General features: G+C 48.8%; 1 protein-coding gene across 3 annotated transcripts in view; it reads left to right on the top strand.

The window, feature by feature from the left end:
- Nucleotides 1-6,225: 6,225 nt before the first annotated feature.
- si:cabz01090165.1 (uncharacterized protein LOC100333421 homolog) overlaps nucleotides 6,226-15,369 on the top strand; it is a 207,200-nt gene continuing 198,056 nt past the window's right edge. For all 3 annotated transcript variants that reach the window (XR_006843437.1, XR_006843436.1, XM_046390165.1), the window contains exon 1: nucleotides 6,226-6,614. The gene's annotated coding sequence lies outside the window, so the exon portion shown is untranslated. The remainder of the gene's footprint in view (nucleotides 6,615-15,369) is intronic.

Here is a 15,369-nt window from a genome sequence, read left to right as displayed (position 1 = left end):
GCTGAGGGTGGTGTTGGTGAGTCTAATGGTGTGATGAAGTCGGTGAAGAAGAATGGTATGGTCAACTGTATCAAATGCTGGAGAGAGGTAGAGGAGAATGAGGAGAATCTGATGCCATAAGGATGCCATCTGTGACTTCAAGCAGGGCTGTTTCTGAGCTATGGGCTGGGCAGAAACCGGATTGGAATTTTTCATACAGATTTTTTGTGATTGAGGTGGTCTTGAAGGTAGATGGCAACTGCTTTTTCTAGTTCTTTGGATATAAGTGGGAGATTTGAGATGAGTCTATAGTTTGATAAAACATCTAGATAAAGAGTTGGCTTTTTTAGTAGTGGTCTGATCATGGCATGTTTCAGAGCAGGAGGAACATGGCCAGCTTGTAGGGAGTTGTTTATTATAGAAGTGATGAGGGGGGCTAGGGCACAAATATGTGTTTTAACCAGAGCAGTAGGAAAGGAGTCCAGGGAGCAGATGGAGGGTTTCATCCTCTTAATGATGTCCTGTACCTCTTGCAGGATGACTTCAGGAAAACAATTTAGGGGTTGGGTGATGACAGACAGTAGATGTGTTGAATGAAGTGTATGGGTTGGGGGGGGCAGAGAGGGCACAACGAATGGATACTGTTTTTGATTTGAAGAAATCCATGAAATTATTATATTGTTCTCTGGTGGTGACTGTGGGTAGGGGGGATTGTGAATTCAGAAAATGATTTACAGTGAAGAAAAGTTGTCTGGAGTTAGCTGGACTGTTCCTTATGGTGTCAGAGTAAAACTGTGATCATGCTGCTTTGAGAGACTTAGCATAGTTGTTTTGGTGCTCCCTGTAAATTTGCTTGTGGACGGTGAGGACAGAGAGTTTGTAGCGCCACTCAAGGACTCGCCTGGCTGCTTTGATTTTCCAGGATATGGTCATGCATGAAGCAGGATTCGTTTGTTAGGGACTGAGCATTAAACAGTTCAATTCTGGTGCTCCCTGAGGCAGTAAGTCTTTGTACAGGCCAGAGTAGATTGAGATCCACTCCATGTTTTATATCCAGCCCTCTGAAAGATGTTGCCATGGAACGCCCTAGCTACCTGTCCAGCAGGAGACAGGTAGACGCGTTCTGATGACGTGGATGAGCAGCGACAGGTCGCGTGGCTGACTAGAGAGCCGGGACGGCGTGAACCGACTGTGGACATATCGTGAACGGCGAAGAAGACCAAGTTGTTTTATGACTCAGGCGCACGCTGGATTGGTGGAGATGTTGACCGTCATCAGCTGGTTGACAGTGTAGCTTAGCATAGCGGTGCTTGGCCTGTTGCTAGCTTTGTAGCCGACAGCAGGACCCCGTCCCACAAAGCAGCGGCGATGAGTGGATCCCGGCTATCCGACGGCGTATTCCAACGGCGCGATGACAGCGGTGATCCGAGTAACGCAGCAGGGAATGACGGACCCACAGTAGCGGAGATCCGATCCGAACCGACCCGGGCAGCGCAAGCGGGTAATCCGCGGTCGCAGGAGTAGATGAGCCGGTCCAGGTTTCCAAGGAGTCATCGGGCAGTGTGGTAACAGCAGCAGCAGGTACGCAAACAACCAGACGTTTACACGAATCTGGTGACTATGCAAAACGTCTACTGGTCGGTGACAAGGATAGAAAGGCTACTAAACTAGAGTCCACTAAAGTTTCGTGCATTTTTAGGGAAATCTTAGAAGAAGTAAACTTAGGTGGAGACGCGGCGAACAAACGACGCCAGCGTCCTCTCCCCTGGCTCACGGCCAGACAGTGCAGGATATCTACTGCATGAATGGGCACAAATTCCCACAGAAACACTCCAACATGTTGTGGAAAGCCTTCACAGAAGAGTGGAAGCTGTTAGAGCTGCAAAGCTGTCTGTGTGTGTACAATGAGACGTCATTAAAGTCCCTGTTGGGGTGATGGGCAGCTGACCCAATACTTTTGTCTGTATAGTGTGTTTTTCCTGAGCTTGCGTGTGAAGAGGGGAGGATGTCTCTTAACTTGTTGATGACTTGATGGCTGAATTGATTTTATTTGGGTTGGAAACGTGGCTCGTGCTTGCAGCCTTATTTTCAGCTCACAAACAGCAGACCAATACTTTCCAATTGTGTGTCGTTATGCCTGAAGATTATCGAGGCTTTCAGTTCAACAACACCACAGCGGGTCATTTTCCTGTTCACTTCATTTTATCGGTGTGTGTGTGTGTGTGTGTGTGTTGGATGTGGGTGGGCGGGCGTTGACCTTCCTCATATTTCCAATAGCACATCAGTCTATCATCTCTAATCTATGCATTTGTTGTAACGTTTGCTCATGTAGGTCAGAGATTATGTGTGTATTATTACTGTGTGTGTGTGTGTGTCACGGTGGAGCACCGTATTGACAGTACTGCTGTTTCACTGAGGGATGCAGAACACGTTTCCACTCACACTGTGTTCAGCATTCAGCTCGGGTCCAAACGCTCCCGTGATGCTGCTAATTCTAATTCAGGACCGGCTGGCCTCAGCAGCCGCCCGTCGTGTCACCCGTCGCCTTTCCTCCGTCCAAACCCTCAGACCCTTCTTCTTCTCTTCTGCCTCTCACTTTTACATCAGCCACTGAAGATGATCCGGTTGTTGTTTAACATCCCAAAACATTTCTTCTGATGCAAGTCCTCTGGACTTGATATGTGGACAAAAGCATTGGGGCACACCTCTATTACTAAATTAAAATGATTGAATTCAAGTGTGGTATGGGGCTGTTTATGAGGGGTTGGGCTCGGCCCCTCACTGCCAGAGAAGGGAAGTTTTAATTCTTCATCACACCAAAACATTGTTGTATGCTTCCAACTTCGTGGAAACAGTTTGAGGAAGGCCCTTCAATTCAATTATCAACACTTGTGCAGACAGCATCACAGTCCACAAACACATCCAAGTGTTTCCCTGCCAGAAACCCTGGATGACAAGTGAGGTCCAATGACTCATTAAAAACTGAAACACCGCCCTCAGATCAGGAGACAAAGCACAGTAGAGCACTGTGAGAGCCAAACTTTGGAAGGGTATTAAGGAGAGAAAGGAAAGAAGAAATCAACAGAGGACCATATCTAGCACACAATGACCCATGTGGCACTACAGCACCTGACCAACCAATCGCTGATCTTGAAGTGCTTCAAGAAACTGTTCCTGCAGGACATCAAAGCCAGCCTTCCTCCCTCCTTTGACACACATCAGTTCACTTATAGAGCCAACAGGTCAACACCATCGGACACCATCACCATAGCAACTCAGGCAGTGCCTAGTCATCTGGAACCTCTGAGGAACTACATGAGGGTGCTCTTCACTGACCTCAGTTCAGCCTTCAATACCATCATCCCAGACATCTTGATTCATAAACAGTCGGACTTAGGCCTCCCCTCTTTCATCTGGATCAAGAGTTTCCTCAGAGACTGCACACAGAGGATTAAAACATCTCCTCCCCCATCACACTGAGCACCGGCACACCACAGGATTAGGGTTAGTCCATCGCTCTGCTCTCTGTACACCTATGATTGCTCACCACCACTCTCAACACAGCAGTCTTCAGGCTCATCTCAGAAGGAGATGGGTCAGCCTACAGAGACAAGATACAGAGACTGTCAAGGTTTTGTTCTAAGATAATCTGACACTAAACACCATGAAGACCAAATAGCTCCTACTGGACTTCAGGGTGAAACAAGCTACAGACCTCAGACCTGCCCATCTGTATTAAAGAGCATGTGTAGACAGGGTAGGGCTTTTAAATTCCACACAGTACAGCGGAGACTCTCCTTATTGAGAGTGCACAGGAGGACCAACACTGAGAGGAAGATCTTGGTGGCTTCCTACTGGACAACCATCAAGAGCCTTTAAATGTACTGCATCTCAATGTGGTATGCAGGCTGTTCTGCAGAAGATAAATAAAAGCTCTGCAAAGAGTGATTAAAATGGCAGAAAAGATCGCTGGCTGCCCCCTCTGGAGGGCCTGGCCACTTTACGATACCGAAGCAGAGGAATCAAATAATTAACAACTCCACCCACCCAAGCCACCACATTATTGACTTGTTGCCCTCTGGCAGGTGCGACGGGGCAGCAAAAACATGAACTACTAGACAGAGAGACAGTTTTTCTTTTTTATAGAAGGCCCTGTCTCCCATGGTTTTAAGTTTATTTTTTTGTGTCAGGAGACAGTTTGGATGAGAGGAGCAGAGGGAGCATGTTGTGGGTTGTGGGATGAGAAGCTCTTGGAGGTAGGGTGGGGCATTTCCATGGGTGCATTGATGAGTGTGCAGTGAAATCTTGTACTCAATCCTGGTTGAGACGGGAAGCCAGTGGAGGGAGCGTAAGATGGGTGTGATATGTTAGTATTTCCGCACTCTGATCAGGATCCAAGCTGCAGAGTTCTGGATGTACTGGAGCCTCTGGATGGTCTTGCTAGGAATTCTGATGAGAAGTGAGTTACAGTAGTTCAGTCTGGAGGAGACAGAGGCTCAACTTCTCAGCATCTGAAAATGGGAGTGGGGCGGAGTTTTGCAATATTACGGAGATGGTGGAATGAGATCTTGCAAAGATGATTTATATGGGATTTGAAGGTGAGGTGAGAGTCCATTCTAACATCAAGGTTAGTGACTGTTGAGGAAAGCGGAAATGTTGAAACCGGAGAAAGAGATGCTGGCTATAGATGATGATTTGATCTGGTGGGGGGTGCCTATCATGATGGGTTCTGTCTTGAAGCTGTTTAGTTGTAGAAAGTTGTGTTCCATTCACGCCTTTATCTCCTCCAGACAGGTGGTGAGGTGTGATGATTGTGATGAGGATGGTACCGTGATGGGGATGGTGATGATGAGGATGGGGTTGCATCAGTTGCTCTGATGTAGAGCTTTGTGTCGTCAGCGTAACAGTGGTAAGAAATGCCATAGTGGCTGATGACATGGCCGAGGGGGAGTAGGTATATGATAAAGAGGATGGGACCAAAGACTGAGCCCTGGGGAACTCCACAGGTGACTGTGTGAGGATGTGAACTGGAATGTCCAAGAGAGATGTCGATTTGTGAGGTATGAGGTGAACCAGCTGAGGGTGGTGTTGGTGAGTCTAATGGTGTGATGAAGTCGGTGAAGAAGAATGGTATGGTCAACTGTATCAAATGCTGGAGAGAGGTAGAGGAGAATGAGGAGAATCTGATGCCATAAGGATGCCATCTGTGACTTCAAGCAGGGCTGTTTCTGAGCTATGGGCTGGGCAGAAACCGGATTGGAATTTTTCATACAGATTTTTTGTGATTGAGGTGGTCTTGAAGGTAGATGGCAACTGCTTTTTCTAGTTCTTTGGATATAAGTGGGAGATTTGAGATGAGTCTATAGTTTGATAAAACATCTAGATAAAGAGTTGGCTTTTTTAGTAGTGGTCTGATCATGGCATGTTTCAGAGCAGGAGGAACATGGCCAGCTTGTAGGGAGTTGTTTATTATAGAAGTGATGAGGGGGGCTAGGGCACAAATATGTGTTTTAACCAGAGCAGTAGGAAAGGAGTCCAGGGAGCAGATGGAGGGTTTCATCCTCTTAATGATGTCCTGTACCTCTTGCAGGATGACTTCAGGAAAACAATTTAGGGGTTGGGTGATGACAGACAGTAGATGTGTTGAATGAAGTGTATGGGTTGGGGGGGGCAGAGAGGGCACAACGAATGGATACTGTTTTTGATTTGAAGAAATCCATGAAATTATTATATTGTTCTCTGGTGGTGACTGTGGGTAGGGGGGATTGTGAATTCAGAAAATGATTTACAGTGAAGAAAAGTTGTCTGGAGTTAGCTGGACTGTTCCTTATGGTGTCAGAGTAAAACTGTGATCATGCTGCTTTGAGAGACTTAGCATAGTTGTTTTGGTGCTCCCTGTAAATTTGCTTGTGGACGGTGAGGACAGAGAGTTTGTAGCGCCACTCAAGGACTCGCCTGGCTGCTTTGATTTTCCAGGATATGGTCATGCATGAAGCAGGATTCGTTTGTTAGGGACTGAGCATTAAACAGTTCAATTCTGGTGCTCCCTGAGGCAGTAAGTCTTTGTACAGGCCAGAGTAGATTGAGATCCACTCCATGTTTTATATCCAGCCCTCTGAAAGATGTTGCCATGGAACGCCCTAGCTACCTGTCCAGCAGGAGACAGGTAGACGCGTTCTGATGACGTGGATGAGCAGCGACAGGTCGCGTGGCTGACTAGAGAGCCGGGACGGCGTGAACCGACTGTGGACATATCGTGAACGGCGAAGAAGACCAAGTTGTTTTATGACTCAGGCGCACGCTGGATTGGTGGAGATGTTGACCGTCATCAGCTGGTTGACAGTGTAGCTTAGCATAGCGGTGCTTGGCCTGTTGCTAGCTTTGTAGCCGACAGCAGGACCCCGTCCCACAAAGCAGCGGCGATGAGTGGATCCCGGCTATCCGACGGCGTATTCCAACGGCGCGATGACAGCGGTGATCCGAGTAACGCAGCAGGGAATGACGGACCCACAGTAGCGGAGATCCGATCCGAACCGACCCGGGCAGCGCAAGCGGGTAATCCGCGGTCGCAGGAGTAGATGAGCCGGTCCAGGTTTCCAAGGAGTCATCGGGCAGTGTGGTAACAGCAGCAGCAGGTACGCAAACAACCAGACGTTTACACGAATCTGGTGACTATGCAAAACGTCTACTGGTCGGTGACAAGGATAGAAAGGCTACTAAACTAGAGTCCACTAAAGTTTCGTGCATTTTTAGGGAAATCTTAGAAGAAGTAAACTTAGGTGGAGACGCGGCGAACAAACGACGCCAGCGTCCTCTCCCCTGGCTCACGGCCAGACAGTGCAGGATATCTACTGCATGAATGGGCACAAATTCCCACAGAAACACTCCAACATGTTGTGGAAAGCCTTCACAGAAGAGTGGAAGCTGTTAGAGCTGCAAAGCTGTCTGTGTGTGTACAATGAGACGTCATTAAAGTCCCTGTTGGGGTGATGGGCAGCTGACCCAATACTTTTGTCTGTATAGTGTGTTTTTCCTGAGCTTGCGTGTGAAGAGGGGAGGATGTCTCTTAACTTGTTGATGACTTGATGGCTGAATTGATTTTATTTGGGTTGGAAACGTGGCTCGTGCTTGCAGCCTTATTTTCAGCTCACAAACAGCAGACCAATACTTTCCAATTGTGTGTCGTTATGCCTGAAGATTATCGAGGCTTTCAGTTCAACAACACCACAGCGGGTCATTTTCCTGTTCACTTCATTTTATCGGTGTGTGTGTGTGTGTGTGTGTGTTGGATGTGGGTGGGCGGGCGTTGACCTTCCTCATATTTCCAATAGCACATCAGTCTATCATCTCTAATCTATGCATTTGTTGTAACGTTTGCTCATGTAGGTCAGAGATTATGTGTGTATTATTACTGTGTGTGTGTGTGTGTCACGGTGGAGCACCGTATTGACAGTACTGCTGTTTCACTGAGGGATGCAGAACACGTTTCCACTCACACTGTGTTCAGCATTCAGCTCGGGTCCAAACGCTCCCGTGATGCTGCTAATTCTAATTCAGGACCGGCTGGCCTCAGCAGCCGCCCGTCGTGTCACCCGTCGCCTTTCCTCCGTCCAAACCCTCAGACCCTTCTTCTTCTCTTCTGCCTCTCACTTTTACATCAGCCACTGAAGATGAACTGACAAAGAAGCAAAAATATGTCATCACTGCCTTCTCATCAGTTGTTTAAAAGTTCAAATCTGCTTGACGCGAATTAAACGCGAGGAGTGAATGTAGCTGTGATGGCGGAAACGTTTAAAAGCTGAACGAAACCAATTCAACTTATTTATATCGCACCAAATCACAACAAGCTGCTCACGTGTCCTGCAAGCAGCAGTAATAATAACAATAATAATAATCATAATACTAAGTTGTCCTGGTCGTGTTGTGTGTGGACTGCAGGTCCTACAGTTCAGACGGATTAAAGCTGAGACACTGGGGCCCATCTGCACACCTTCTACACTCCCCTCTCACTCTTTTCTGTCCTTATCGAACAGCACCTGACTTATCGACCTTCCTTCATGCACACTGAGTGCAGATGTCAGTTTCCGATACGGCAGACTTCGTGTGATCCCTGCCTCAATTTGATTTTGCATTCAGAAAAATATCCGCTGGTCCACATTCTGATAAAACACCTCGAACGGACTGTGAGCAGGCTTTAACGCTGCCTTTGTGTCTGTCTAACGGTCAGTGTTCAGAAGATGAAGGGATCACTCCCTGTGGATAGATAGAGAGATAGATAGTATGGGTGTGTCTTTTTCGAGCCCCTCCCGCAGCCTCTCGCGCACACTCTCCCCGCACCACGTGCGCCCACGCGCTGGAATCTGCAGCTGAAACGTAAACTTGAGGCGCGTGTCGGAGGCGTCTGTTACGGCCGCAGCTGTCAGTGACGAGGGGGTCACATGTGGAGGGACGCAGCGGAGGAAAAGACCGGACAGCGGACGGGATGAGACCGACAGCCGGAGCCTCGGGCCGGATTACCGCGTCCTTTTTTTCTCTTCTCTAAAAATAGTCGACTTTCGGTGAGCGCAGCCTGCCGCAGCTCTGCACGCCAACACTCCGAGATTTTGTCTGCTTGAGCCTTCAGTCCTTGTCACAAGACTGTTCGTTTCACTCTAAACTCTGTTTTCGTCCTGTGAAGATGTTCTGGGAGCTGCTTGGGGGATCGGCGGAGCCGCTTGTCCATTGGGAGATTTATTGTTGATCGGGGAGGACGGAGCTGGACACCGCCCGGACCGGATTTTCATCTCCTTTCTGTGGTTCGAGGAAAGCACAAGAGCTCGAGCCGTGCGTGCCGACGGACGGGAGGCGCGCACATTAGCGGAATATTTTGGGATTGGGATCGTCGCCCAGGCCTGTGGCTGCAGGAGCAGCAGCGCGTTTCCGGGAACAGAGCCGTCGTTCAGGCGGATGCCTGCAAAAGTGAAAAGGTTATTTGCACTCAAGGACACCGTCGGTGTCGGTGGGTGTAGTTTCTTTTGTCGGAATTAGATGCATTCAGACTCCAGCATCACTTTATCTGCTCCGTCTCTCTGCTGACTGTGCTCCAGTGAAACCGCGCATATTCCCGAGCTCTTTAAACCCGTTACTGGAGTAAGGTGAACCGGCTCCGGGAGGCTAATGGGAGTTTTTCAGTAACCGTAGACCCCCCCTGCGCCCCCACCCTTCTCCTTGGAAGACCTGCGTGTACGTGAGCGCTCGATGTGGCTTTTCACAGTTAGACCACCGGCGCCTGGACTCCCGCTTCGCCCGCTTTTCTTCTGCTCACCGGTGAATGTGCTGCTGACCGCCCCCCTCACACACACACACACACACACTCCCGTTTATTCAGCCCCAGAAAACTACCAGGATAGCCGCGCACCGCCTGTGTGGGTGGGAGAGGAGCAGGAGTTGGGATCTGCGAGCCTTTTTGAAAACCTGCTCACTGTGATTTAACTCATCGGGATTGTGGAGACAGAGGAGCGGAGGAGCAGAGCTGGACATCGATGAAGGTAAGGCTGTCTGAAGTAACGCAGGGTGTGTGAGATGGCGGAGATGTTCGCCGGGATCGAGCTCAGCGATGCGGCGGATTTTTGTCCGCCTCCGGGCTGCCAGGCTCACCGCGGTGCCAACAGTAGTTTTATTCTCAGTGGTCAGGAAATGAGTCATCGCTGGGATGTGATTAGGCTGTTCCATGAGCTCTTGTGACTGTCTGCTGCTCCAAATGCTCGACTGATCTTTGTTATCCTGGGCTCTCACTGCTCGGGCTGTATGGGAATGTGTGCCCGTGTGTGTGTGTGCACGTGCACGTTTGGACAGCGCACGCGCGTGCATAGATGCATCCGTTCGCGCCCTCGCGTGCGCGTGGAGAGCGCAGTAAGAGAAGCCGTTTGGGGGAGCCTTCTCTCTGTGCGTGTTTCTAAAGCTGCCTCATCATGCCGCTCCAGCTGAGTGGCGTTACAGCCACATCTATTATGCAGGAGGCCAGGAGATGAGAACACAGGAGGGGAGGAGACTGGGGAGAGAAAGGAGAGATGGCAGAGGGGAAGCGGAGAGGGACAGAGTGAAGGATTAAAGGGAAAGGAAAGGGTGAGGTGAGGAGAGACGATATGAGTAGCAGAGCAGCGAGAGGAGGGGGAGGACGCAGGAGGGGAGGACGCAGGAGGGAAGGAGCTGAGACTGTCAAAAAAGGGAAAGATGAGATGGCAGTGGATACCAGGAAGGAGAGGGTGAGCAGGTGAGGATGGGGAGGCTGGAGGTGTGGTCAAAAAACATGAGGATATATAGGCTACATATTTCGATTTAACACATCAGGAAGAAAGACACGAGATCTGCTGTAAGAAGGTCAGCATCAGAACTGGTAATTCATAGTGCAGGCTGAGCATCAAAGTGAAACCAGTAACACACATAAAGCCAGTTGTGTTATGTCATCTGTAAGATGTTGTCCTTCCTGTTCATCCTGAAGAACACAGCAGCACAGAGACGTGGTTTGGTCACAGGACTCCACACTCGGAGAGCTTCTGTTCCAAAGATCTCTAATCACATCTCCCAGATTTGTGCACACACCGCTGGTTGTCTGTGGACAGAGTCAGGAGCATAGGGGATCCTCAGAGGCTACAGAGCTGCTGTGGAGCTCCAGTTTGACACGGAGAGCTTCTCCAGGGCTCTCAGGAAAAGGAGAACAGAAACTGACCTCAGCACAGTTGACAGAGCGATCATGGATAGTTTCAGCATGACAGCTTCAAACACGTTGGCAGGTGTTAGGGGTGTGTCCCTCTGGTTTGAATAAATAGGTCCTCTGTGGGGGTGGTTGCCCCATGTGAATAGTTAAGTAGAACTGGTCTGTTGCCGATCTGTTCCTGATGATCTGCCCTCTTGCAGTCTCACACAGGTTAAAGATTGCAGAAGTTTGTGGTTTGACTTGGAGGAACAGCAGAAACACATTATTGTTCCTGGGACACGATGAAAACTTCATTAACAGGCAGAAACACCTGTACTGATGTTCTAGATGCTTGGCAGCAGGTGAAGCCACTTTGCTTCTAAACAGTTCAGTTGAAATCAAAATGGTGTTAGTGTGGGTTGAAGATGTGTTGTCCACCAGCTGTTGTGATTTTGGGCTGGGACTACAGATGTCAGATGGACTCACCTGTAAACACGGCACAGTGAAAGAAGAGTGCAGGTCGAGGCAAAACATGAAGACGGTAAAGGCCACAGTTATCTCTTCTGTCTTTGACAGTCATTTAAGTCAGTGTTGGACACTCTGGACACCATGTTTGCTTACATTCTTGTTCCCAGAAGTCAGTGCTGTCTTTCTAATGACATCACACAAGTGGCGAAAGACAAACTGAGCTATAATCATCAGGGACAGTGGATGTGAGACTTTATTTTGACACTGTGTGTGTCCTAACAGAAACTGGTCCCAGACTCTGTGCTCCAGTATGTTTGTGGTGCCATAGTGAGCCTGAGATGTGTTCAGGACCATGGAGAGTTCCAGGACAGCTGCATGTAGTCCATAAAGGAACTCAGACAGGACCAGGGACAGCTGCTCAGCGGCACAGAGAGGGACACTGTAGGAGAAACTGATGTGTTCCTCTGACTGGCTTCAGGGCTACCAGCGTCAAGGTGCATAGAGGCTGGACAGAAGCAGACAGAGCCAGGAGGTCTCAGTCCACCACATGGAGTCAGTGTTTGTCCTTCACCCCTGCATGCAGGTTTATGTGGTGAGACTTGAACCCACATGGTAGCAAACATCCTGAAGGCACTGAATCCCTCCTCAGAGAGATTACAGCAGACCCTGTCCTCTGACCTCCGTTTGGAAGGATGGTTTACTGACGGGAGGATATCTGGAGTAGAATCAATAAAATGTGTGGGCTTGGTTGTGGTTTCAGTCTTTGGATCCTCCCCTGTCTTCAGAATCAATGTTTCAGTGGGTTTGGAACTCCTTTAAGAATTCAGAGCTTTACTCTCAGTATTGAAATCAGTCAGCTCAGCTCTGCTTCTTCTGGTTGAATATTACACGCTCTTTAACTTACAGGTAATTCATCTGATTTTAGCTCAGAGAACAGTGAGTTTGAGGTTTGAGGTTTCTAGGGAGCCTAGAAAGGCAGGCAGACAGACAGACAGATGGGAAGATGTTGGACAAGGATATAAGAGATAGGCAGTCCAGCAGATGGACAAACAGACAGACAGGTAGGCAGACAAGCAGACGTACAGTAAACAAAAGGCAGGCAGACACAAAGCCAGGCAGGTAAAAGTCAGCCAGGTGGCCATGAAGCGTCACAAAGTGAGCTGTGTTGATGCCACTGGATGGATGCTCCCCACCTCCAAACGGCCTGTCAGCCTCCACCTCCACCTTCACCTTCACCTGTTTGTTGGGTGCTCTGTTGTCCATCTCAGCAGACAATGAGCTGAAGGCCACAGATAAAATGATAAGATTATAACCTGAGGTCAGGCCTGCAGGGTCTGCTGTCTTATCGGGGGGTTCAGACTTCGTATTTTGTTGGCTGCTTTAAAGTCTGCTCATCCAGTGGGCTGTTACTGGACGTTTCTGCTACCATCCCAGGAACAAACCAGACTGAAGTTGTTCTAATTTCCTTTAAGCTTTGCTCTGGTGGAAAAAAAAGTTATTTTGCTGCTCTGTGAATTAGGTTGTGCTTTGATCTCTGCAAGTTGTCATGCAGAACTGTTTCTTTTCATTTCCATACAACTTTAATTGTGATGTAGGCTGTTAATTCGGGAAGGCGAACTTGTTCCCCATGAAGGCTCATTATGTAAGAGTCCCCCAACTCCAGTGACAGATCAGCAAGTAAGAGGCCATCACAAATGCCCAGATTCCAGTGGATGATTTGCATTGCAGCGGAAACTCTGCATCCTGTCTGGTTAAAGAATTAATCTGAGGCTTAATCCTCCAGCATGGAGCTATACCCCCAATCCCTCCATCCTTTCACCCATCTGTTTCCTCATCCATCTGTCCATCCAAACAGCCAGTGCGCCCACTTCTTTCCCTTCAGAGATCCTCTGATTGGTGGTGGCAGAGATCTGTTGCAGGTGTACCGTTTCGTGCTGAGGACTTTCTGTGTAAATGAAAAACTACGACGGCTGCTTTAACTTAATTCTTTGGCCTCAGGAGGTCCTTCCTACCTGCAGGTTTGATTTGTTGCCTGCTTTGCTGTAGCTCAGGTTTATCCAGTCAGCAGAGGTGTGCCAACAAAGCACAAACAGTAAGAGCAGCACCACGCTGCTGCACAACACAGGAACTTCAAATGACTGTAATTTAGTTAAATTCCCCCCTAAAGCACACAGAGCAGTGCTCTATATTTATCTTAATTCCCTCACATCTCATAAAAGATGCCTTCAGCATAAAGAGATGTCGACTCTGTGTCTCCTGTGACCACCGTCCTGGAGCTGGACTCGGGCCAGTGTCGAGTTTGGTCAATTTCCTGTCTCATCTGGATGGTAGCCATTAGTTTAACCCAAACGTACGAGCTCCAAGCGTTCATTTATTTCTCCTCCGTTTCTTCACCCTCCTATTTGGTGATAAAGTTTTTTATGTCCGTACTGCTGAGGTGTAACCTCCATTGCTGCGGTTCGTTTGCTTAGTCAGACTCACGTGTTTTCTGTCATGGTGTCGGGGCACGTATGGTTTTCTGAATCATCCTGTTGGCAGTAAATTTAAGGTCACATGAATTGACAAGCCATGTAGTTTAGCCTTTAATGCTGATGTCTGTGTTTGTTGTTAGAGCTCACAGAGACGCAGCAGCGGCAGCCGTAGAGCGGAGATGATCGGTCGATCAATCCAGTAATTGATAAACACAACATTAACAACAGTGCTGATAAGTGATTCTTTATTAATTTCATTTTAAAGCAAACATTCAGTCTGAAGCTGGCAGGCGAAGGTCAGCATCTTTCGCAGTTACAGTCTGAATGTTTCAGTGCTGATGTTGGTCTCCATATTCCTGTCACTGTCTCACACACACACACACACACACACACACACACACACACACACACACAGTGTGTGATGTCAGAGAGCCACGTGCTAAACTCTGTCACATTTCAGATGTTTCTGTAATGAAGCCATGCAGTCAGTGAAGACCGAGCCTGCCTGTTTGTCTATTTGTCTGTCTGTCTTTCTGCCTGTCTGTCTGCCTTCCTGCCTGCCTTCCTGCATGTCTGTCTGTCTGTTTGTCCGTCTGCCTGTCTGTCTGCCTTCCTGCCTGTCTGTCTGTCTGCCTGTCTGCCAGCCTGCCTGCTTGTCTGTCTGCCTGTCTATCTGTCTGCCTTCCTGCCTGTCTGCCTGTCTGTCTGCCTTCCTGCCTGTCTGTCTGTCTGCCTGTCTGTCTGTCTGTTTGTCCGTCTGCCTGTCTGTCTGCCTTCCTGCCTGTCTGCCAGCCTGCCTGCTTGTCTGTCTGCCTGTCTATCTGTCTGCCTTCCTGCCTGCCTGTCTGTCTGCCTTCCTGCCTGCTTGTCTGTCTGTCTGTCTGTCTGTCTGTCTGTCTGTCTGTCTGCCTTCCTGCCTGTTTGCCTGCCTGCCTGCCTGCTTGTCTGTCTGTCTGTCTGTCTGTCTGTCTGTCTGTCTGTCTTGCTCTTTTTTGAGTTGAAGGTCACATCTGTCAGCTCACTGATTGAAGGTGCAGTGTGATTCAAGACAACTGAGCAAAATAGCACAGTGTGTGTATAACACACACACACACACACACACACACACAGCAGCAGGTCAGCCCTTTGTGGCAGCTGAGGTCTCCATCTCGTCCTCCTCTTGTTGTCCTCTCTGTCCTCCAGCCTCAGTAAACTGCAGTTTGTTTGTGTGTGATGGACTCTGTTGTTGTTTCTGCTCCACTCAGCATCCAAACCGTTGGGTTCACATCATATCTCTGACCCGCTTTGATAGAACAGAACCAGAGGAAGGTGGCGACTCGGTCAAAATGACCCTTTGTGCTTTCTGTTTCTGTGTGTGATGTTCGTGATGCTTCAGCTGCTCATCCCTGCATCTTTTGAAGACATCATCTTTGTGTCTGACAGTGTGTGTGTGTGTGTGTGTGTGTGTGTGTGTGTGTGTGTGTAGCTTACTGTAATATTCAACTTTACCAAATCACCCAATCTGCCCTCTCCTCATCTCCTCTTCTCGCCTCCTCGTCTACTCGTCTACTCTCCTCATCTCCTCTCCTTGCCTCCTCATCTCCTCTCCTCATCTCCTGTTCTCGCCTCCTCGTCTACTTTCCTCATCTCCTCTCCTTGCCTCCTCATCTCCTCTCCTTATCTCCTCTTCTCGCCTCCTCGTCTACTCTCCTCATCTCCTCTCTCTCTCCTCATCTCCTCTTCTCGCCTCCTCGTCTACTTTCCTCATCTCCTCTCCTTGCCTCCTCATCTCCTCTC

Source organism: Scatophagus argus, chromosome 5 (genome assembly GCF_020382885.2).
Source record: "Scatophagus argus isolate fScaArg1 chromosome 5, fScaArg1.pri, whole genome shotgun sequence".
Classification (NCBI taxonomy): Eukaryota; Metazoa; Chordata; class Actinopteri; family Scatophagidae; genus Scatophagus; species Scatophagus argus.
The sequence above is the reverse complement of the archived record's forward strand: the minus strand, read 5'-3'. Positions and strand labels throughout refer to the sequence as shown.